Source organism: Heterodontus francisci, chromosome 6 (assembly GCF_036365525.1).
Source record: "Heterodontus francisci isolate sHetFra1 chromosome 6, sHetFra1.hap1, whole genome shotgun sequence".
NCBI classification, from domain to species: domain Eukaryota; kingdom Metazoa; phylum Chordata; class Chondrichthyes; order Heterodontiformes; family Heterodontidae; genus Heterodontus; species Heterodontus francisci.
The window spans coordinates 138,552,336-138,573,253 of record NC_090376.1 but is presented as its reverse complement, the minus strand read 5'-3'; the positions used below and the strand labels follow the sequence as shown (position 1 = coordinate 138,573,253).

General features: G+C 42.2%; 1 long non-coding RNA gene across 1 annotated transcript; it reads right to left on the bottom strand.

The window, feature by feature from the left end:
• Positions 1–2,681: 2,681 nt before the first annotated feature.
• Positions 2,682–18,675, bottom strand: LOC137371038 (uncharacterized). Its single transcript, XR_010975173.1, has 3 exons — positions 18,601–18,675; positions 17,972–18,072; positions 2,682–3,560 (listed from the first exon to the last, which is right to left on the bottom strand). It is a non-coding gene; the product is annotated as an uncharacterized lncRNA (long non-coding RNA).
• Positions 18,676–20,918: the final 2,243 nt, after the last annotated feature.

The following is a 20,918-nucleotide window of genomic DNA, read 5'->3' as shown; positions in this document are numbered from 1 at the left end:
CTCCATAGTCCAGTCATTCCATTGTTGCCTCTCACTTGCCTAGCAGACATCAGTCTTGCGGTAAATGGAGTAAAAGACGAGCAGTGGGTGTCAGTGAAATGGAAGATTAATTGACTGGGGTGATGATTTGTGTTGGGGGGTGCCGGGCAGGGCAGTTGGTTCAGCATTGGCGAGCCACATGGCTGCACAGCTTCAGGTTAGCTGAATTGTGCTGTATGAGGCCATCTGTTCTTCTCTGGCAGCTAGATGTGTGGCTGCAAGGACCCTGGCCACATCAGGCTCCTCCTCCTGTTGCTCCTGCTCTTCCTCCACTAAGGATGCACCATGGTCAACATCTTCCCCCTTCTGCAACTCCACTCCTCCCTGCTGAACCATGTTGTGCAAGGCACAGCAGACCGCAATCATTTGGGACACCCTTGCTGCTGCATACTGAAGGGTTCCCCCAGATCTAACCAGCCACTTGACAATGGCTTGCTCAATGACCACTCTGGAGCTCATGTGGTCTCTGTTGTACCATTGCTGTGCATCAGTGGGAGGGTTCCTCACAGGTTTCATCAGCCACATCATTATAGGCTATCCCTTGTCTCCAAGGAGTCACCCAGTGAGTCTGCTTAGAGCATGGATGATCTGTGGGAGACTTGATTCGCACAGAATGAAGACATCATGGTAGCTTCCAGGACATCATGCACAGTCATGAAAGTTTATCTTCCAGTGGTTACATACCAGCTGAACATTAATGGATAGTATCCCTTTTAATTGAATACTGCTGGTTGATCTGAGGGCACCTTGATTGCCACATGGGTACAATCTGTGACTCCCTGGACTTGTGGAAATCTAGCCATTGCAGCAAATCTAAGGGCCCTTATATCCTGACTGCCCTTATCAATTGCAAAGTGGATGTAAATAGCGGCCTTGCAAATGTGGTATCAGTCACCTGAAAGATGTACTTGTGGGCAGCAGGTTGTGAAATCCTGCCAATGTCACCAACAGATTCCTGGAAGCAGCCAGAAGAAGTTTGGGGCAGTGGTGACCTTAACCGCCACTGGCAATATATGCTCATCTGGTCCACTGGGCAGAAGGTCTTCTTCCAGGAGGTGGCAGGTGTCAGCAATGGCCTGTTGAAAGCTTGAGCCTCCTGAGGCAGTGTTGCTCAGTCATATCCAGAAAGCTGATTCTCTGTCAGTCGACACTGTGTTGTGGTTATTGCCTCCTGTGAGCTGGAGTTCCGTGCTCATCCCCTCTGCCCTGTGGAACAGCAGGTGTTTTAGGAGAAGGCAGCTGCTGCTCTTCTTAGTGTTGCTCCTGCTGCTAGAAGTTGCTGATACTGCTCCTCTTGTTCCTCATCAGAGATCTAAGGTAGAGCTGCATAAGCTGCTCCCATGCCACAGTGAAGGTTGACAACTGGGAACTGCAAGCTGAAGTCAAAAAGTCCAAGCTAACAGAAATGACCTCCAACGTCTTGGAAATCACTTCCAAAGTAGGGAATGCACACTCTCAGAATAGGTCCTATGAGCAAAAGCCTTTCACTTAGGCAAAGAAGCAGCTGTTCTGGTTCAGAATTTAAATGTTTTCTAGCCTATCAAATTCACAGCCCTACCAATCCTTGTTGTGCTCTCACCTTGTTGACCCTGGCAAGATTCAGACAACCTGGGAAACCTGTGCACTGGCAGTTAAAGCCTGAATACAGGGTTAAATCTTCAAACAATCCTCCTTTTGCAAATTTAAATCGCACCTGTCCCACAGAGGTTTCCTGTGCACCTTTTAAATATGCACCAGTTAAACGCAGAAGTCAGTGAGTTCATTCCAGATTCCCGACATGCCAGCAATTTTTCCTTCTTTAATTTTGCAGGTTAAAATTGCCCCCTTGGTTTGGCCTCCTGAGAGTGATCCATTCAGTGTTTCAACTCTTTCAGAATATACAGCCATTGGGGATTGCTGCATTGTGAAGACACAATGGCTGTTTCCTGGATAATGGTCATTATCATGAATAATGATGTTTTGTTTTAAAGTACCACCTGAGCGTGAATTGAATGCTAACTCTTTCTGTTTATTTAACCCTTGTGCCTGCATGTGCGCCCTCTTTGTCATCTTACAGTTAAGGCCACCCAGTAAAACTACTACATGCTGCCACTTGGATGCTTCTTTTCCACAGAGAAGGTGATGAAAGTGGTGCACCTTGCAAATGTGGCATTTGTCGCTGTTGATACAAATGTGCACTACAGACTGCCTGATCTGGCAGGTGTCTCTTGCAGTAGTTTGGAATCATGGAAGTTTCATCTTCCAGATGCCCAGATGTTGTCTGCAGCAGCTGATACAATTCTGTGAAAGCCTGTCTCCCGAAGTGGAGGTAGCAATGACAGGAATCCTCTGACAGATCCATCTATGTAATGCGCTCAATAAACACAGGTCCCAGTGCCTCAGCTGTCATTATTTTTGCCATTGTTGTTCCTTGTTACGACTGAGGCGGGAGGAGTACACTGTTAATTCAGTCCCACTTCTCCACAGGCCACAACATATTATTTAAAATTTTCCCACACAAGCAATCATGTACACTATTTTTCCCAGAATAGAGCACACTAACCAGGTTTCTTTACTGAACAAAATTATCAGTTTATTACAAAACAAGTGTTAACTAGTAATGAAGTAAAATATAACACACATTAACATTTTTAAAGTCCCAACATGAAATTTGAAAGTCCCCTTTTTTACCCTAGTTCTCACACTTACAACACACACTTGTATGTTAAGCGAAAAAATAAATAAAAAGGGATTTTTGGATCAGAGCTCTGTTACAAACAAAATAAAACACCCACTTGCCCACCCCTGAAGAAAACAGCAGCTGAGACACGCTGCACCAAAATTGGTACACAGTCCAACCTCCGAGCACACGCAGATAGATCACCAAGATTCAACCTAGAACATTTCGCTTCAGGCAACGCCGAGAAACAACTCTAGGAGGCCCTCCTCAGAGACAGGAGATGAGACGAATCGACACAGTGGACTTCACAGGGTCTTTTATGGAGTTTCCGGGAAGTGAGCTGGGTTGTAGTCTTTTCTCCTTCCTTGACACTTCAGCAGACTTGACTTTATCTCCTTCCAGAAGGTAGAACACACACACTGACTCACAACCAGAAAGCTTGTCAGTTTTCTGCCCATCTAGGTGCTCTGCTGCTACTGGGCTTGTCCAATCAAATCAGCGTTTGTCATTTCTCTGCCGATGTTACCAGGTTTTCTGTTCCAAGCCGAACCTGAGCCATGCGACAACCAGCAACATTGTTGCCAATCCAGTTCCTTCAGTGCGCCCTTAATGGTTCCCCTTTTTAAGAAAGAAACTGGTCCAACATCTATTCACCTGAACTATAAATTCCTTAAAATTTTTTTTTTTAACAAAAATCAGTTTCATAACACCCTTCATAAACCCATCCTCAGTTGAAACATGCAGTGCTATGGTCTGGATAGGATGCATCCTGGGAATTGCGGAGGATCTGGCTTCAATCTTGCAACCCTCCTTGGACATGCGTGTGATGCCAGAGGACTGGAGGACTGCAAATGTTGCACCCCTGTTCAAAAAAAAGGGAAAGAGTTAAATCGAGCAACTACAGGCCATTCTGTCTAACATTGGTCATGGGGAAACCTTTAGAGAAAATAATCCAGAATCAAATTAATTGGTATTTGGAAAAGTATGGGATTATAAATGGAAGGCAGCACAATTCTGTTAAGGCAAGTCGTGTTTGACAATCTTGATTGAATTATTTGATAAAGTGACGGAGAGGGTTGATAAGGATAGTACATTTGATGTTGTATATATGGACTTTCAAAAGGTGTTTGGCAAGATACCACATAATAGGCTTGTTCGCAAATTAAACCCCATGGGATTAAAAGGACAGTGGCAGCATGGATACAAATTTGGCAAAGGGATAGAAAGCAGAGAGCATTGATGAATGGTTGTTTTCCTGACTGGAGTGAGGTGTATAGTGGTGTTTTCTAGGGGTCAGTATTAAGACTACTGCTCTTTTTGATATATATTAATGACCTAGACTTGCGTATGCAGGATATAATTTCAAAGTTTGAAATGAAATGTGATGAGAAATGTAATAAACAGTGAAGAGGCTAGTAACAGACTTCAGGAGAACATTGGCAGTGAATTTGGCAAGACACATAACAGGTTGAAATTTAAATCAGAGAAATTTGAAGTGATGAGTTTTGGTAGGAGGAATGAAGAGGGGCAATATGAACTACATTTTAGAGGGGGTGCAAGAACAGACACACCTGGGGCATAGGTACACAAATCTTTGAAGCTGGCAGGACAAGTTGAGAAGGCTATTGAAAAAAGCATGTGGGATACTTGATTTTATTAATAGAAGCACAAAGCACAAAAGCAAGGAGGTTATGCTGAACATTTATGAAACACAGGTAAGGCCTCAGCTGGAGTATTGTGTTCAGTTCTGATCACCAAAATTTAGGAAGGACGCCAAGGTCTTGGTGAGAGTGCAGGAGAGATTTACCGGAGTAATAACCAAGGATAAGGGGCTTCAGTTATGCGGAGAGATGAAAGGAGCTAAGGCTGTTCTCCTTAAAGCAGAGAAAACTACGAGGATATTTGACAGAAGTGTTCAAAATTATGAATGATTTGATGGAGTAAATATGGAGAAATGCTCTAATGGCAAAAGGGTCAGTAACCAGAGGACACAGATTTAAGGTGATTGACAAAGTAACCTGAGGTGACATGAAACTTTTTTATACAGCGAGTTGTTATGATCTGAAATGCACTGCCTGTAAGAATGGTGGAAGCAGATTCAATAATAACATTAAAAAGACAATTGGGCAAACACTCCAAGGGAAAAAAAATTACAAGGGCTATGAGGAAAGAACAGGGGAATAAGACTAATTGGATAGCCCTACCAAAGAGTTGGCACTGGCACAATGGGTCCAATGGCCTCCTTTTGTGCAGTATCCTTCATAATTTAATAACTCTATGTTTCCAATTCCCCCACTGACCCCTCCAAAGGAATCTCACCTTTAACACTTTGTATGATGCTATTTAAATACCAATGGCACACAAAAGTTAAGAAGGAAAGCGTAGGGAAACACTAAAAAGTGTAGAATTGGCAGACTCAGAGAGATAGAGCCATAGAGTCATAGCGTTATACAGCATGGAAACAGGCCCTTCAGCCCATCGTGTCTGTATCGGCCATCAAGCACCTATCTATTCTAATCCCATTTTCCAGCGCTAGGCCCATAGCCTTGTATGCTATGGCGTTTCAGTATCCAGCAAAATCAAACAATATCTCAAACAAATTTCAGTAAAGTGCAATTATAAATGCTTAAAATGCCAGTGATTTCCATGGTGGTTCTTCCAATCACCTGTCATAACCTCCATGGAAACGCTGCAGAAATGATGTTTCAATACATTTACACTGTTACTCTCGGGATTTCCACCAACTCTGCCAAGGTTCCAATGGGAGATCAAGAAGCTACTGCAGAGATTTTACCCTAACCACTTGTTTTTCCACCTGTCATCTGTAATATAATGTGATATAGGGTTGTTACTGGGCGGAATATATAAATAGTCTGTGAGTGTCATCACAGGAAGTGATGTAACAGAACCTGTACAGAAACTTGTGACGAGTGAATCTGGAAGCCTTAGCTATCAGATGCATGTAAATTAACTACTGTTCCTGTAACTGTCAATCTCTCAGACATTCTGCTATACCAATCAGCATCAGAATATTACACCATCTACCTCTAAAAGCCTGCTTAGCAGGCCAGCTCCCAATGTACCCATTTTATATGGACAATTTGCACACATATGAATAATTTTCCTTTGTAGTCATGTCCTCTTGCATGTCAATTAGGCTTGCATTTGGCTTTTGTGGCCCCCATAGTCATGCATTGCAAGTTGCAGTGGACAGTGAATCGCATGCTTGATTTACACTGCTACCTGTCACTAATGTTGGCAATGAACCTCACAAAATCATCAAGTTACATCAGAGGGATTGGTATTTATACTTTGCACTTTTTAATCTCCTTAACAAAACTCAGAAGAACAAAGTCACTTGCTCTCCCTTTGAAATAGAAACAATAATTTCAACCTTGGTGTGTAGAGAATGCCACTGACAATATAAAAACAAGGCATCATAGATTTCACAGTTTAAGACAAGTCAACATTTGAATAATTATTTATTGCATATTTATAGCGTGCCACAGTTAGATAAGGAATTATTCTGTACTTGCAATCCACTCAAAGGTAATGAATTATTCTACATTTGCTGTCCATTACCCTTAGATAGTGATTTATTTTATGACTACAATCTGTCACGGTTAGATAGTAGTTCTATATTTTCAGTCTATTCTTAGATCATCGAGTGTTTTTTTTAATCTCATCTGGCTGTTTTGCTTTTATATTGCATGATTTTTGCTTTCATTTATTCTGGTGATGAAGGAACAATTTTATTATGCTGTGGAAGGAGGGAGAATTGCTGTGAATATTCTACTAAAAACGCAATATGAATAGGCATTTCCTGTTTGTCACATCATATTCCCTGTGTTTTACTGCTCTGTCACATTTAATTACAAATAAATAGCTGATATTTTAAAATATTACATCTGCAAGCTCTTCCTGTTTTCACTGCTTGACTTCCTGTTTCATGTTTGTATACCACTTTTTGCGTCAACCTTCTCACAAGAACACAAGAAATAGGAGCAGGCATAGACCATAAGGCCCAACAAGCCTGCTCCCCTTTCAATAAGATCATGGCTGATCTTAGGCTTGAACTCCCCTTTCTTGCCGCTCGCCATATTCCTTGATTCCCTGAGAGACCAAAAATCTGTCCATCCCAGCTCATGCCAATATCAATTACTATGCCCATATTTAATATGGATTTTCCTATGTAAACTTGTCATACTAGAGGTATATCTCCTGCTGTTGATGTCTCTGCAACAAGTCTTCAGACCCAATGCCCAGCTCTACTACCAGTGATGGCTTTGTAGCGTCTGACCTGCATGTGTCAGGTCCATCTCAACTTCCGGCTCCCATCAGGCCAAAAATCCAATGTGGCCTAATTGAATGAATGCTATTATTTAAAAGACGTCCCTGCCATGACTGAACAAGAAAGAAGGAGGGAGGGAGACCGCTGGACCTCCTGACTAAAGTTTAAAGCAAAATTGGCTCAGGTCTCCCTGGGTATGGAGACCATCGTAACCTCCAACTCAGTGTGAGATGTTGTTAAAGTTGATAAATTAATTAAAATGGAGACACAGCTTTTAGATTATGAATAAATCAAGGTTTATATTGAGGGAAGAGGTGATGATAAGAATGCAGGGACTGGAGACAAAGCAAGGGAAAGCAAGGTTGCTAAGGGTTTTTGGCATAGCCCCAGGAATGGGACCTGGCAGAAAGAAAGACAAATAATTTGAAACTAGGACTTGAAAAAGAAAATAATGATAAAATCATGAAAAGTATGAGGAAAATGGACAGGAAAATAATTAAAAATAATGCAAAGTAGACACTGCAGTATAAGGGTTAATGTTTGAGACAGTGGGAGGAATATCTCTCACCATGATGATTTAAGAGATCACTTGAAAGAGACACAGCATGGCATCAGAGAAGTCATACAGACTTATGCAAAGCTGTATATAGTTAAAATGTAATAAATGAGTTAATGTTAAAATTACTGAAGACCCAGTAATCTCTCCTAGCTAGCCTAACCAAATGTACTAAACGGTGGTGAACGAACCAAACATATAACATGGTGAGCCGCGGTGGTTCTTACCATACAACACCCAATAGAATTTGAAGAAATACCTTGAAGAAAGCGGACCTGAACAAAACTGCAGAACACAATAAGAGGCTGTGAAAAAGCGCCAGAGCTGCTCTGTGGACAAAGGAGGCATGCAGAGTCAGGGAATTGGCTTGAAGAGGCATTCAGGCTGCACCACAGAGGCAGAGCGTCTATGAAAAAATACCAGTCCAGCGATTGTAGCTTTCAAGTTGAGAACCAAGCAATAATCGGGGATCTGGTAAGCAACCCATAAAGAGGGTAAAAATTTATTCCTAATGGCACTAGGCAGGCAGCAACGGGAAAACCAAACATCCTTAGAGAAGGCGGATCCAAGGTCGGTGCCATTACGTGTGGCGGCCGCAAGAACTAAAAACAAAGAGTCTGCAAATACTCAATACACCAAGTGAAGGGAGTAAAAAGAGCATGGAAAAAAAACTCTGCAAAACTGCATTTCAAGAAAGAAGGAAATAAATGCAGAGTCTAGCGGCGAGATTTCACGTGGAGAAACAGTGACCATAGCGGGAGTCAGCGCAAGGCTGAGAAACATGGGAAACTTCCAATACTGGAGGGAAAATTTTAAAAAGAAAGTAAATTACAGAGAAAGTCATGGATCTTAAAATGATACCAGAGAGATTTGGACACATGGAAGGACCAAATCAAACCCAATTGGTCATTTTGACAAAAAATATTTTTGAGGCACAGAACTGCTTCAAAATTAAACCGCCAGTCCAAAGCAGAACAAGTTAATACATTGTTTTATTCCATTGGAGAAATAGCAGATGATGTTATTGCAAGACAAGGAATTAATGAGACATCAGATAAACTTGATGAAGTTTTAAAAGCCGTTGATAACTATTTTAACCTGAGGAGCAATACGATTCTAGAAAAGGACGAAATTTAACAGAAGGGTCCAGAAACTATTTAAAACAGTTGATGCTTTTATGAATGACCTTTACAGTCTAGCTGAAGGATGCGAATCTGGAGACCTAAAAGCAGAATTAATATGAGACCACATTGTAGTAGGTATTGCTGATGAATCCCTACCAGATTTATTGAGAAAAAGGAAGACCTTATCCTAGACAAAACAGTACAGTTGGTGAGACAAGCAGAGGTTCAGGAGAAGAACAGAGCAAATCTGAGAGGTGAAAAAAAACCTTGGTTCAGAAAACTTTCAGCAACTGTACCGTTCTTTACTTAGAAGCCTGTAAAAGAGACACCAGAAAAGAAGGTACATTTGTGAGGGGAAGTGCAAGATGTCATGAAACCCTGCCAGCGCTGTGGCACCAAAAAGACCCACAGGCGCAAACAGTGTCCTGCAAACAAAGCTTTACTTTGAAGGATCATAGGGAACCCATTATCTTGACTCAATTTCCAACCAGACCGTGGGAACGTCAAGGGATCAATCTAGTCATGTTTAATGGAAAATCCTAGCTGATTGCCATCGACTATTTTTCAAGGTGGATTGAAATCAAACATTTGTACACAATGACTACTGAAACAAAATCATTCGAGCTTTATCGGAGGTCTTCGTAACACACGGCATTGCTGACGAGATAGTTTCCGATAATGAACCACAATTTGCAAATGACTACTTTACGCACTTGGTGGAAAACCATGAATTTGTACATCTTACAAGTTCCCCTAGATATCCTCAACCTAATGGTGAAGCTGAAAGAGGAGTCAGAACTATCAAAGCACTGTTATAGAAAAATGAAGATTTTCAAATAGCACTCCTAAACTACAGATCTATTCTATTGCTATGTGGATTAGGACCATTAGAACTGTTGATGGGAAGGAAGCTTCGAACACAACTTCCCATCCTACCAAAATAATTACTTCCAAGACTAGAATTCCAGGATTATCAGAGAGTTCAAACAGAAAAAAGCCTTATGGAAAGCAACAAGCTTATAATTATAACAAAAGTTAACATACCAGGCATCTACCCAAATTGATGGAAGGAGAAAAAGTATGGGTATGAGACCAAGGCAGAGAAGGAGTGATTGTCCAGAGAGATGAGCATCAACAGAGATTTTATAGTACCTTCTGAAGTGTATTAAATAAGGAGAAATCTTATTTCTATTCATCAAAGATGTCAATCAGTCATACATTTGGATGATCAAGATGTTGAACCTGAAATTCAGAAAGCACCGGATACTACAAACCTCAATGAAAGCCGTCCAAGTGAAGAAACAAGAGTTCAGAGAAAGGCTACTAATCTTCCACTTCTGACAGCAACACGACCAGGGAGAGTTTTGAAGCCTCCTGATAGATTGAATCTGTGATGTCAGAGCCTTGGGGGGAGATGGGGCAGTATGTAAAAATTAAAAAAAATTAATGCATAAAAAAAAATATGGATAAAGACTTGGGGGGGGGGGGGGGGGTGGGGGGGGAGATGTAGTATAACGGTTTGAAAGGGTTAATGTTTGAGACAGTGTGAGGAAGACCTCCCACCATGATGGTGTAAGAGATCACATGTGAGAGAAAATTGAAAGAGAAGCAGCATGGCTTCAGAGAAGTCATACAGACTTATGTAAAGCTGTATATAGTTAAAATGTAATAAATGAGTTAATGTTAAAATTACTGAAGATTAAATAATCTCTCCTAGCTAGACTAAGCAAATATACTAAATGGTGGCAGACTAACCAAACATACAACAGACACAAAATTCAACATGGATTCCTTAAGTGTTTCAAGGAATTGCATTTAGGGATCATATTGATCAATATCAGGGTTGTCCAATAGACAGCCCGTGGGCCAGGTTCCAACTTTCCAAAGGTTTCCATCCGGCCCGTGGGTATAAACTGTACCCGGGGCTGTTCCTCATCCTCGCCGGGGGTCCGTGACTGGAGATGAGAAATTCCGTATTGTCAGACCAGCTTTTAAAAAAGATCGCAAGTCAGTTTCACAGCTAACAGATCCTAACATCAGGAACAACAGCTTCTGAACTTCAGATAGATTTGGGGTTTTTTTAAAAGCCGGCCGGAAAACCCCGAATCTGTCCAAAGTTCAGAAACTGCTGTTCCTGATGTCAGGATCTGTCAGCTGTTAAAGAAACTGATCAACTATCTGCTGAGGTATTCCCACTTTCTGCAACTGTCAGAGAGAGAGAAAGAGGACAGGGAGAAAGGGGAACAGAAATAGAGGGAAGGAAAGGGAGACAGACAGACAGAGAGAAAAGGGGACAGAGAGAGAGAATGCTCAAGATCACTCCTGACAGAATGACATCTACCCAGAATACTCTGCATTACTACAAGAAGTGTGCAGGTAAACATTGATTACTTGTGCAAACAAAAAAATGCAGGTATCTCACTAAATCAGTGTCCAACATAGTGACCAGAAAGTAAGTCAATAAATTAGTCTTCTAATTTAAAGCTTCTTCACAAAAATACACCTTTGTTGTTGTTTTGATTAATAGTAAGATAAATTTTACAGCCTTTTATCTTTCTGAAATTATCTCACTGGCCCCCCCATGTAAGATAAAAATTGTAATGTGGCCCCCCACGTGAAAAGGTTGGACAACCCTGATCGATATTGAGCAAGTAACCAGATAACAGTGTATCACTAATGTGAAGCAATGAGTATAGTTTTGACTTTATATACATTCACACATTAGTGCAGCTCCATATATCTACATCCTTTCATTTAATACACAATTTTCATAGATTTTTTGTGGGTTTTAAATGTTATTCCTTTATTGTATCCCTTTTCTTTCCTTCTTTACATGTGCTGTGCATCATGCACCACCTAAGACTGAGGTGACAGGCAGGACTTGTGACAGTAGACCTTTGGCAATATCAACAAACAACCAACTAAAGCAAAAGAATGGCCTAAAGTGACTTTCATTCCACTTGCCTCAGCCTCAGTTTACAAGCAGATGCCCTATTCCTCATGCTTCCCAACAACCTCATCAGCTGAAATCAAGAATTCACTTTGAGGGAAATCACAAGCACAAATTAACATTATACTAGTCCATCTCACAGCATGTTGAAATCCTGTTTGCTGTGCTACTGTCCTTTCTTACACATGAAAATTAAATATTAGCCACTGGCAGGATTGCAAGGTACAATCATGACACCAAACAGCTTTGGTTGCTGAAGCGGAATCATCTAGGCGCAAAATTCATTTGTGTAGTTCCGCATCTCGCAGCGCCATGCAGGCCTTCTGTTGTAGAGTTGTAGTGTGGGAGGCATGACTGGCAGCTTCCTACATGGCCTTATGGCTTGAATCAACTAGAGTGGCAATTATGTCCCCAGCATGCGTCCCTAGTCGCTGAACGTGCGCGATCATGAATCACTGACATCAGCAGGCTGTTACAACGCTAGGATACCAAAATTAGCCAGTGCCTTCTATTATCACTCCTGAAATAACAAGCATTCGGAGGCAAGATGGGTCTTGTTGTGTAGCTATTTAAAGGGCTGTTCAAAAAGTTGTAACCGAGGTGCTTTTGATTTACTTGTGATCAGGTAAAGTTGGTCGAAGCACTGTGGTGAGCTGGTGGAGGAGTTTGGAGGTTTCTGCTGATTACGGGAGGGAGAAAATAACATTACCTTGCAATGCCAATTGCTTTGCAACATGAACAAACATACAGAGCAGGAGGCAAAGAGGAGAACCTCTGTGCGGAGGGAGGAGGAGGGCTCTCCTTAGAAGGCCCTACTCTGAGAGGGTCTTCTGGAGACACCAGCTGGATGAGCCAGAAGCAATGCTTCAGGAGGCTTTGCTTCACTGAAGAAGTAATTATGGAGTTGTGTCCCCTTTTCATGAAGACATGGAGCCTCAGACCAGGACGAGAACAGCCCTCTCAGTGGCTGTGAAGATCACCGTCACTCTTTCATTCTAGACAACCAGTTCCTTCCAGGCAGAAGCTGGCGACATTAGCAATGTGTTGCAATTTGCCATCCATAGAAGCATCCAGAAGGTGATGAGGCACACCACAGTAGGAGAAGGGATATCATTCTCCTCCATGAAGAGGGAAGATCAGGTTGAGAGGGCATGTGGGATTCCCAGGATAGCGGCCTTCCTGATAGTGCTGAGACTGCTCACACGAGGCTCTGTGGGGCCCCATGTCAACAGGGAATGAAAACACAACCAGAAGAACTATCACTCAATGTGCAGTTGGTGTGTGACCACACCAAACAAATTCATCTTGGTAAATGCCTGCTATCCTGGCAGTGCTTAAGGTGCTTTCATTCTTTTGACAGTTAGCAATAACCACTGCCTTCAGGCCTCCAAGACAGATAACAGAATGGCTGCTTATCAGCAAGGGCTACCCTCTCCACAATGGCTCATGACCTCCTTTCGCCATTCCACCACAAGAGGACAGAGGGCCTGCAATGAAAATCATGGAGTCACTCAAAACACAGTTGAGCAAGCCATCAGTCTGCTAAAGTAGACATTTGCTTAAATCTCTTGGGAGGATCTCTGCAGTATACACCTGAGAAGGTCTCCATGTTTGTGATGGTGTGCTATGTCCTCCACAAGCTTGGAATTATGAGGACTAAACCACTACTTCCTGGGATCTGGAGGCCACCTTGACAGGAGGACGAGAAGGAATGGAGGAAACCGCATGCACCATTTGCAACTTGATGGAGCGAAAAAACTGCTTCAGGTCAAGGGAACTTTCCAGCCTGCCTTTAATTCCTTTATAGTGCATCCATTTCAGACACCCCATCAGATCCCTTAGCATACATCACTCAATAAAGGACAACAGCAAAAATCTTCAGACAACAACTTTAGTCAGGAAAACACCAATAACACAGAAACAAACAGAGCTAATTAGCCTTATGCATCCACTTAGTGCCTTGCAGGTGTCTTTTCCTGCCCAGTGGTGGTGGTGCTTTTTGCTCAGTACTCTACTCCTCCTCCTCTCGCCCTTCTGCCTGAGGCTGCAGGGGCTGAATAGCCAGCATTTCTTGACTATCTAATGTTACACCAATGCACTTTGTTGAATGATAACTTTCTTTCGTCCACTAACTGGAGATCTGAATTTATATATTTTTTTAAAAGACATTTCGAAAGAAAAGCTAAAAGGATGACTTTTCTGGCAGCTTAGGATGATCACCTAATTTGCAACACTGTATCCTACATTGCAAAGGACTGTGAGGAGGGAGACTAAATGGCTGCATTTCCCAGCAAGAACTAAGTCCCAGGAAGCTTCTTTTTCTGTTTAGCAAGAGACAAATACTATTAGCTATGTTTTGAATCACTGAGTGACTGTCATGTGATAAGCCCCATCCCATCTGTGGTTCTCAGCTTGTGTCTTTCTGCAGCAGACAGAGGAAAAGCAACTGTACTTTGACATGATGCAGATCCTAAGTGGGAGTCCCTCTCCCTCTCTCTCTCAATTCCAGCTTGAAAGCTTTCAAATCCTGCCTGTTGACTGACCACCTTTGCATTCTCTGGCTACAATCAGAAATCATCCGCATTTCTGTCTCCAAGAGACCCACAAAACCAGTCATCTACCTCTTCAAACTTAGAAGCCTCACAACCACAGAATTCAGCTAGAGGCCAGCCGAATCACCAAACCCCACAGACTGTACACCTTTTTCTCTATGGACTTTAACTCAACCAATCTACCTTTCCACACTCTGTAACCTATTTGTGTGTGTAAACCTGTAGTGTGTGTGTGTGTGTGTGTGTGTGTGTGTGTGTGTTGGTGAAAGTTGCCGCATTGTTTATTATTTTCATTAGTTTGGTTTAGGTACAATAAAGTTAACCTCTTTCTTTGTTAACTCAAGAAAACCTGTCTGATTGTTTCTTGTTGTGATCATAGAAAGTAAGTAATCAAACATCTACTGAATTGTCCAGTATATCCATGTTAAGAAAGAATTAAACCTGTTGTGGTCAAACAAGGAGAGGGAAAAGAGGAAAGTCCTTCAACCCCTCCTCACTTGATCCTAACACCAAACACACAAAAGCAAAATGGAAGGGTAAAGGTGAGGGAAGGGGGCTTGGGGAGGAAAGCAGAAGGTCCACAGACACTCCATCTGCAGTTTTCCATTTCATGGCACCTTTCAGGATGAGGGTAGGGAACAAGTGCAGAAGGTGCATAAGCCAGCAATCTACCATTGTCCAGGAGGGTCTTGTCTGTGCTGGGTGCCTCTGGCTCTGTGTCTCGAGGGCCCATGATCCCGAGGACCATCTACTGGTTATCTGCATCTCTCACCTGTTGTGGATGACCTTCTGCTGCAAGAAAGAGGGCAGAATGTGAGTAACTGTGTGTCAATGTGTTTGGGTGATGTGCTTGCCATAGCTGAATCGCTGGATGTAATTCGAGGCAGCGAAAGGTGGATATGAGGCTGGCAGCATTGGTAGGTGTGTGAAGGTGAGGACTAGTGTAAAGATGTTAGGGATGAGTCCTGAGTGTCAAGGTGTGCTACTAGGTGAGTGATGAGGTTGTGTTACATTGAGGAAGGTGAGAGCTGTGTGTGGTGTGGTGGGTGACAGCTTTGATGTGCAGATGCATTCACTCACCTAGACTACCCGAGTGAGGTCATTAAACTTTGTGTGGCACTGTTGCCAGGTTTGTGCTTTCACACACTGGGCATTGAGCATCCTCACCGCCTGCTCCCATTCCCTTCAGGGGGTTAGTCTCCAGGGCTTCCTGCCCCCTGCTGGAAGCTTGGCCTCTTTCCTGATCTCAACTTCTCGACACAGTGCGTCCAGGATGGCCTAACTAAATCACGAAGCCCTTTCCTTCCCCTTGTGTGCCATATCTTGTTCTTGAATCGCAAAAAAACCGATTATCCAGCAGCCTGCAGTGCATTGCTTGCAATTACACTTTTATAGGGATTGCGCCTTAAAAATGAAGGTTGCCTGGAGCACGTTGTTTCTTCCAAATGCTACTTGGCTCCCTGGAGTGTGCAGTCCAGGGCTGCATAGGCGCCGCTTGTGGCCACGGAAGCATGGAAAAAGAATTTTGTGTTTTACTCACCTTTTTTTCCAATGCCCAAAAATGGGGGTGAATGAATTTTGTGCCCTTTCTTCTTAATGTTTCGAATTACAAATACTTAAGTCAAAAAATAGATTCAAACAATGCAGCACGTATAACCTCAAAATGATGAAATATATAACGAATGCATTTGTTGACAACACAAGCACGAGATGAAGCACTACTTGCACATGCGCAAATGCAGTGTCATTAACTGAAACATCACTGTCTTTGAAGTCTCAGGCAGCTGCCTGTAATGAAAATGGCACTGCTCAATCATACTCAGAAAAGCGAATAAACTCTGCATTGGCAAATTCCTCTCGGCACACATTGAAATCTGAAAGTCAGTTGAAAAAGCGCAAACACCCCTCCCCCTCTCAATGGCTGCCTCTACCTCCGCTCACTCCCTCCCCACTACTCACCCACTCGCTGCTTCAATTGCCGCTTATCCCCCCACTCCCTCCTGCCCACTCGCTTACTCCTTCCCTCCCGCTTGCCGTTTCAATTGCCGGTTATCCTCCCCCTCGCCACTTGTCCCTCTCTTCAATGTCTGTTCCCCGCCCTCACCCCACCCCTGCTCGCCCGGTCACTCACTGGCTCCCTCCCTCCCAGCTGGACTCAGCACACGTGATGACATCATGGTGCATGTTGACGTCAACGTGCACATGCGCAAGTTGATCCTAGAAAGGTGGCAAATATGCGGATGCGCTCGGATGAAGTCAAAGTTTGCACATGCGCTGGCTGCATTGGCAAGCAACACTGATATATAACAAACCGCAAGAACAGGTTTAAAAATCAAAAATGTCCATATCCGGAATAGCAACAACTTGCATTTATATAGCACCTTTAGCATAGAAAAACACCTAATGTAGAATTCATATCAAACAGCCTTCCAGTTTAGAGGTACCCAAAATCACCAAGGAGTGCAGCACTACAAGGGTCAATGCTTGAACTCTTATTTCTTCTTATCTGCATAAATAACTAGATTCAGAAACTAATTATAAACTTGTTAAATTTGCATACAAAACTAAAATGGCGAGTGCAGTCGGGATACAACAAGCAGTAAGATCAAAGGCATAGTTCAAAATGCAACTGGATGCTGGACTTAGTGAGTTGGAAAAATAGAAAGGTAAGCTTTGATGGACCAAATTATTTTTTTCTTGTCCTTGTCTTTTTTCTTTCCTCCTTTTGTATTATTTTAAAATCAAATAAATCTTTGTTTACTTCAATTTTAAATTGAATAAATACAAATTCAAATTAAAGCAGTGCCTAAATTACAATAATAACAACACCTTAAAAGAACTTCATTGTTTGTGAAGTGTTTTGCAATGTCCTGAGGACATGAGAGATATTATACAAATGCAAGTTCTTTCTTTCTAAATGTCGGACTAAAATGAAGCATTTTTGACCATGACTTGAATGGTCCTACTTGTTTTGATACATAATCAGATGTTATCATCTAGGCAATTATTCAAGGGAGATGACTGGCCATTCAATTCAAATATATGTACCTTCTAGATTTTGTTGGAATATATGTTTAGTTGGAAGTTCTTTTTGGGTTTAACATGCATACATTTACAGTTTCTTTATCCAGGTTATTTTTAGAATTGTATTTCCCAGCCAATCTTGTAAAAATCGAGTAGTTTGTTTAAAGCCAGCAGAGAGAGATAGATCGGCCCGAGAGACTCCATGGACAGATTACAAAAAAAAACTTCAGTTGAGTCAAAACTTACATTGCAGTTTCGCCCAGAAGACACATCTTTTACCAATTTGAGGAGAGATAGTTGCATCTATAACTATGGCAAAACCTACAGTGTGCCATTATTATAGTTCAGTTATCCTTTTACTGTTCAATAAATCTGTTTAACAGTTATAGTCAAGTCATAGTTTAGTAAACATTTATTGTAATACCTTCCAAAGTCAAATAACATCATGTACGTTTTCTGTCCAAGCTCTGGCTATAAATTATCCATTAACGGGCAAGTACTGGGTTAGTGTAGCATAATAAGTCTAAAATATAAACCATGCATCATGAAACACTTGCATGCTACTCCATCATAGTTCAGATTTTCTCGCTAAATATATTATTAGAGATGTGTTTATGTAATTATGTATTTTACATATGTAAAGGTAATGAAAGTATTTGGTGCGAGCTCATGTTTTGCATGATGATTAATGATCTCATCTCACCTATCTATTAAAAACTCATAGGTTGAGGTGCAGGATTGGAGTTTACTGTCACAAAGACAAACATCATGATTACCTTCAAGCAATTGAATCCTCAGCACAATCGAAGCAGAGGTGAGAAGAGTAGTACATTTTAGAATTGGTACATTTAAAGATTAAGTAACAGCACAGTAGATGCTGAAAAGACAAGAAGTATATTATTATTCCTCAACAGAAATGGAACTATATTGTGCACTTGTTAAAAGACAAAAAAATCTTAAACATAAATAGGAAATAAATTAAATATAATAATGATAATATATGGGAGAAGGTTATGTTAAAAAGCAAGGTCTTTAAATGAGAACTTATTTTCTGCAAATTAACTCCCAAGTATAGAGCTCAACGTAAGTCATTATTATGAGGCACTTGATTTTGAAATTTCCATAGCAACACCTTGGAGTAGTAACTTTTATAAGTCACCTTCAAAGATAGTGGGCTGAATTTTATGAGGCCTCTGGTGTCATGGGTCATGGCAGGGGAGGCCCTGAAAATTCTTCTGGGAGAGACCTGCCACGTTCTCCAACACCGAGAAGGGTCTGCTGCATTTTAGCAGCGGCGGAGAGGCTTCAGTGCGGCCATCCCCATCCCCCTCCCCCCCTGCCACTTGGTGGAGGGACCTTCATTTAAATATTAAAATGAATGAAAAAAACATCCAAATCAACTGACCTTGACCCGGCCGCTGTCCCAACACCGATATTACGGCCGCTGGCCGGAAGTCCCACGTCTTCGGAAATCTGTCCAGAGGTGGGGGTTAAAGGTCGTTATTTGAAAAATTGGTTTTCCCGGGGTATGTGTAATTTTATTTATTGTGAACTCATTGGGGGGGGGGGGGCGGGGGTAGGAGAGGGGATGCAAAGTTTGAATAAAATTTGATTTCGAGTACAACTGCGGCAGGACCTTTAAACATTTAAAGTGACATGAAGCGTTTGAACCCTTTAAAAATGGCGCTGGTGCCTGCGCGATGGCACTGGATGCCGTTGCTGGGGATGGCGTTGGCGTGGGCGTGGCTCCCCCCCCCCACCCCCTGGACACCCCCTCCATTTAAATGTGACCCGGCGCGAAATTTTGCGGGGGCTCAGCGACAGCGCATACGCGCGAGCAGGCCGTCGAGATGGGAGCGCGCTACCGCGATTTACGGCGCACTCATAAATTTCCGGCCAGTGTCAGTATAAAACAATAAAAGAATTACACGATAGCATAGTTAGTAATATATTTTACATCAACAGAGAAATGCCTCCTCAAATATTTACCTGTTTCTACTCCTCACTCCCTATTTTTGATCTCTTTGTATGCCCCCCCCCACTCCTTTACAAAATAGGGACTCTAATAGCAGGGTTTATTTCTCTCGCTCTCTTTCTGCCTTTCCCCAACCAGGAGGTTCTCACTCCCACTCCCATTACCCCTTCCCCACAGTATCTTTCTTTTCCCTCTCTATTTGATGGGTCACAATACTGCTAAATTTAATATAGTCAGATGTTCAGGATTCTTACAATCCAGGGTAGTTGTTAAAAAGGGTCCTTTTTGTTACTCAAATTAGCCTTAAATGTTCATTTATTTGTCAAAAGGAGCATATAAAATAAATTCATGTCATTTTGTAAAACACAACATGATCTAATAATTTTAGCAAATAATATGTATTTACTCTTGCTGCTTAATGTACTCTTCCTAGTATTTCTAATATTTTCTCTGATTTTTATAGACTATCTTTAGTTTCTATATTTTTTCCTTCCACTTCTTATAATTCTATAAGTACTAGAACATTACCTCCTTCTTAAAGGTGTTTGTTTCCCATCAGTTTTGCAATATGGGGCTGAATTTTACCAGTCCCTCAATGCCTTGGGTCGAGGCAGGGAGGCCCATAAAATTCAGCGGGGAAAGGCCCGCCTTAACCCCTGACGTCGAGAAGGGCCCGCCTTCATCTAAATATTTAACTGAACAAAAATTAGATGTAAGTGAACTTAACTGCTGGCGGCGGAGTTCCGAGGCGAGAATCTGGTAGGGAGGGGGGAGGAATAAAATTTTCAGGGCAGGAACAAAGAACAGTACAGCACAGGAACAGGCCATTCGGCCCTCCAAGCCTGCGCCGATCTTGATGCCTGCCTAAACTAAAACCTTCTTCACTTCCGGGGCCCATATCCCTCTATTCCCTTCCTATTCATGTATTTGTCAAGAAAAGGAGTGGGAGAACGGGGAAAACAATTTTTATTGGTTGTGGGGATGGTGGGAAGAGGTTGAGGGAAAAAAGGAAAACATTTTGGAGGCGAAAAGTTCAGGATATCAATAAATTTTATTGGGGGAGAGAGGGCAATTTATATATAAATTACCCATTGTGGGGTGGGAGATGGGATTTAGAGTTGAAATTAAATTTTATTTTTATTTCCTGGAGACCGGGACCTTTAAATATTAAAACTTTACTGAAGGGCTTGAAGCTCTTTAAAAATGACACCGGCGCTGGCGCAGTGGCACCAGATGCCGTTGCCGGGGATACGGCAGTCGCCCCTCTACATAATCGGGCGGCCGCTCCGCCCCCTCTGTTCAAATCAGCCCCCGCGCGTAATAATGCGGGGGCTGTGCAGCGGCACTTCCATGTCGGAAGGCTGCCGCTCTCATAGCACACTGCCGCGGCGCACTGATAAAATTCAACCCATGTTCTCCCATTTTTGCTGATCTTTTTTTTTCTGATCCTCATTCTGTCTCTTCGCAATTGGTATTGTATGTTTCCTTTTCTTTTCTGTTTATCTGGAGCTAACCCCATTTTCCCAGCTGTACTTTATCTCTGTCCCTCTCTCTGCAGTTTTTGTAATGTTTTCACTTTTGTTCTCCAGGTATCTGTCTTATTCTTCTTTCTGTAGTTTTTGTCATTTTTTTTCTTCTCTCATCCCATGACCTACCCTCCATTAGAAGGTCAGAACTGGAGATACTTGCTGGTGTCTGCACAGTGTTCAGTTCCATTTGCAACTTCTCAGATAATGAAGCAGTCTGTG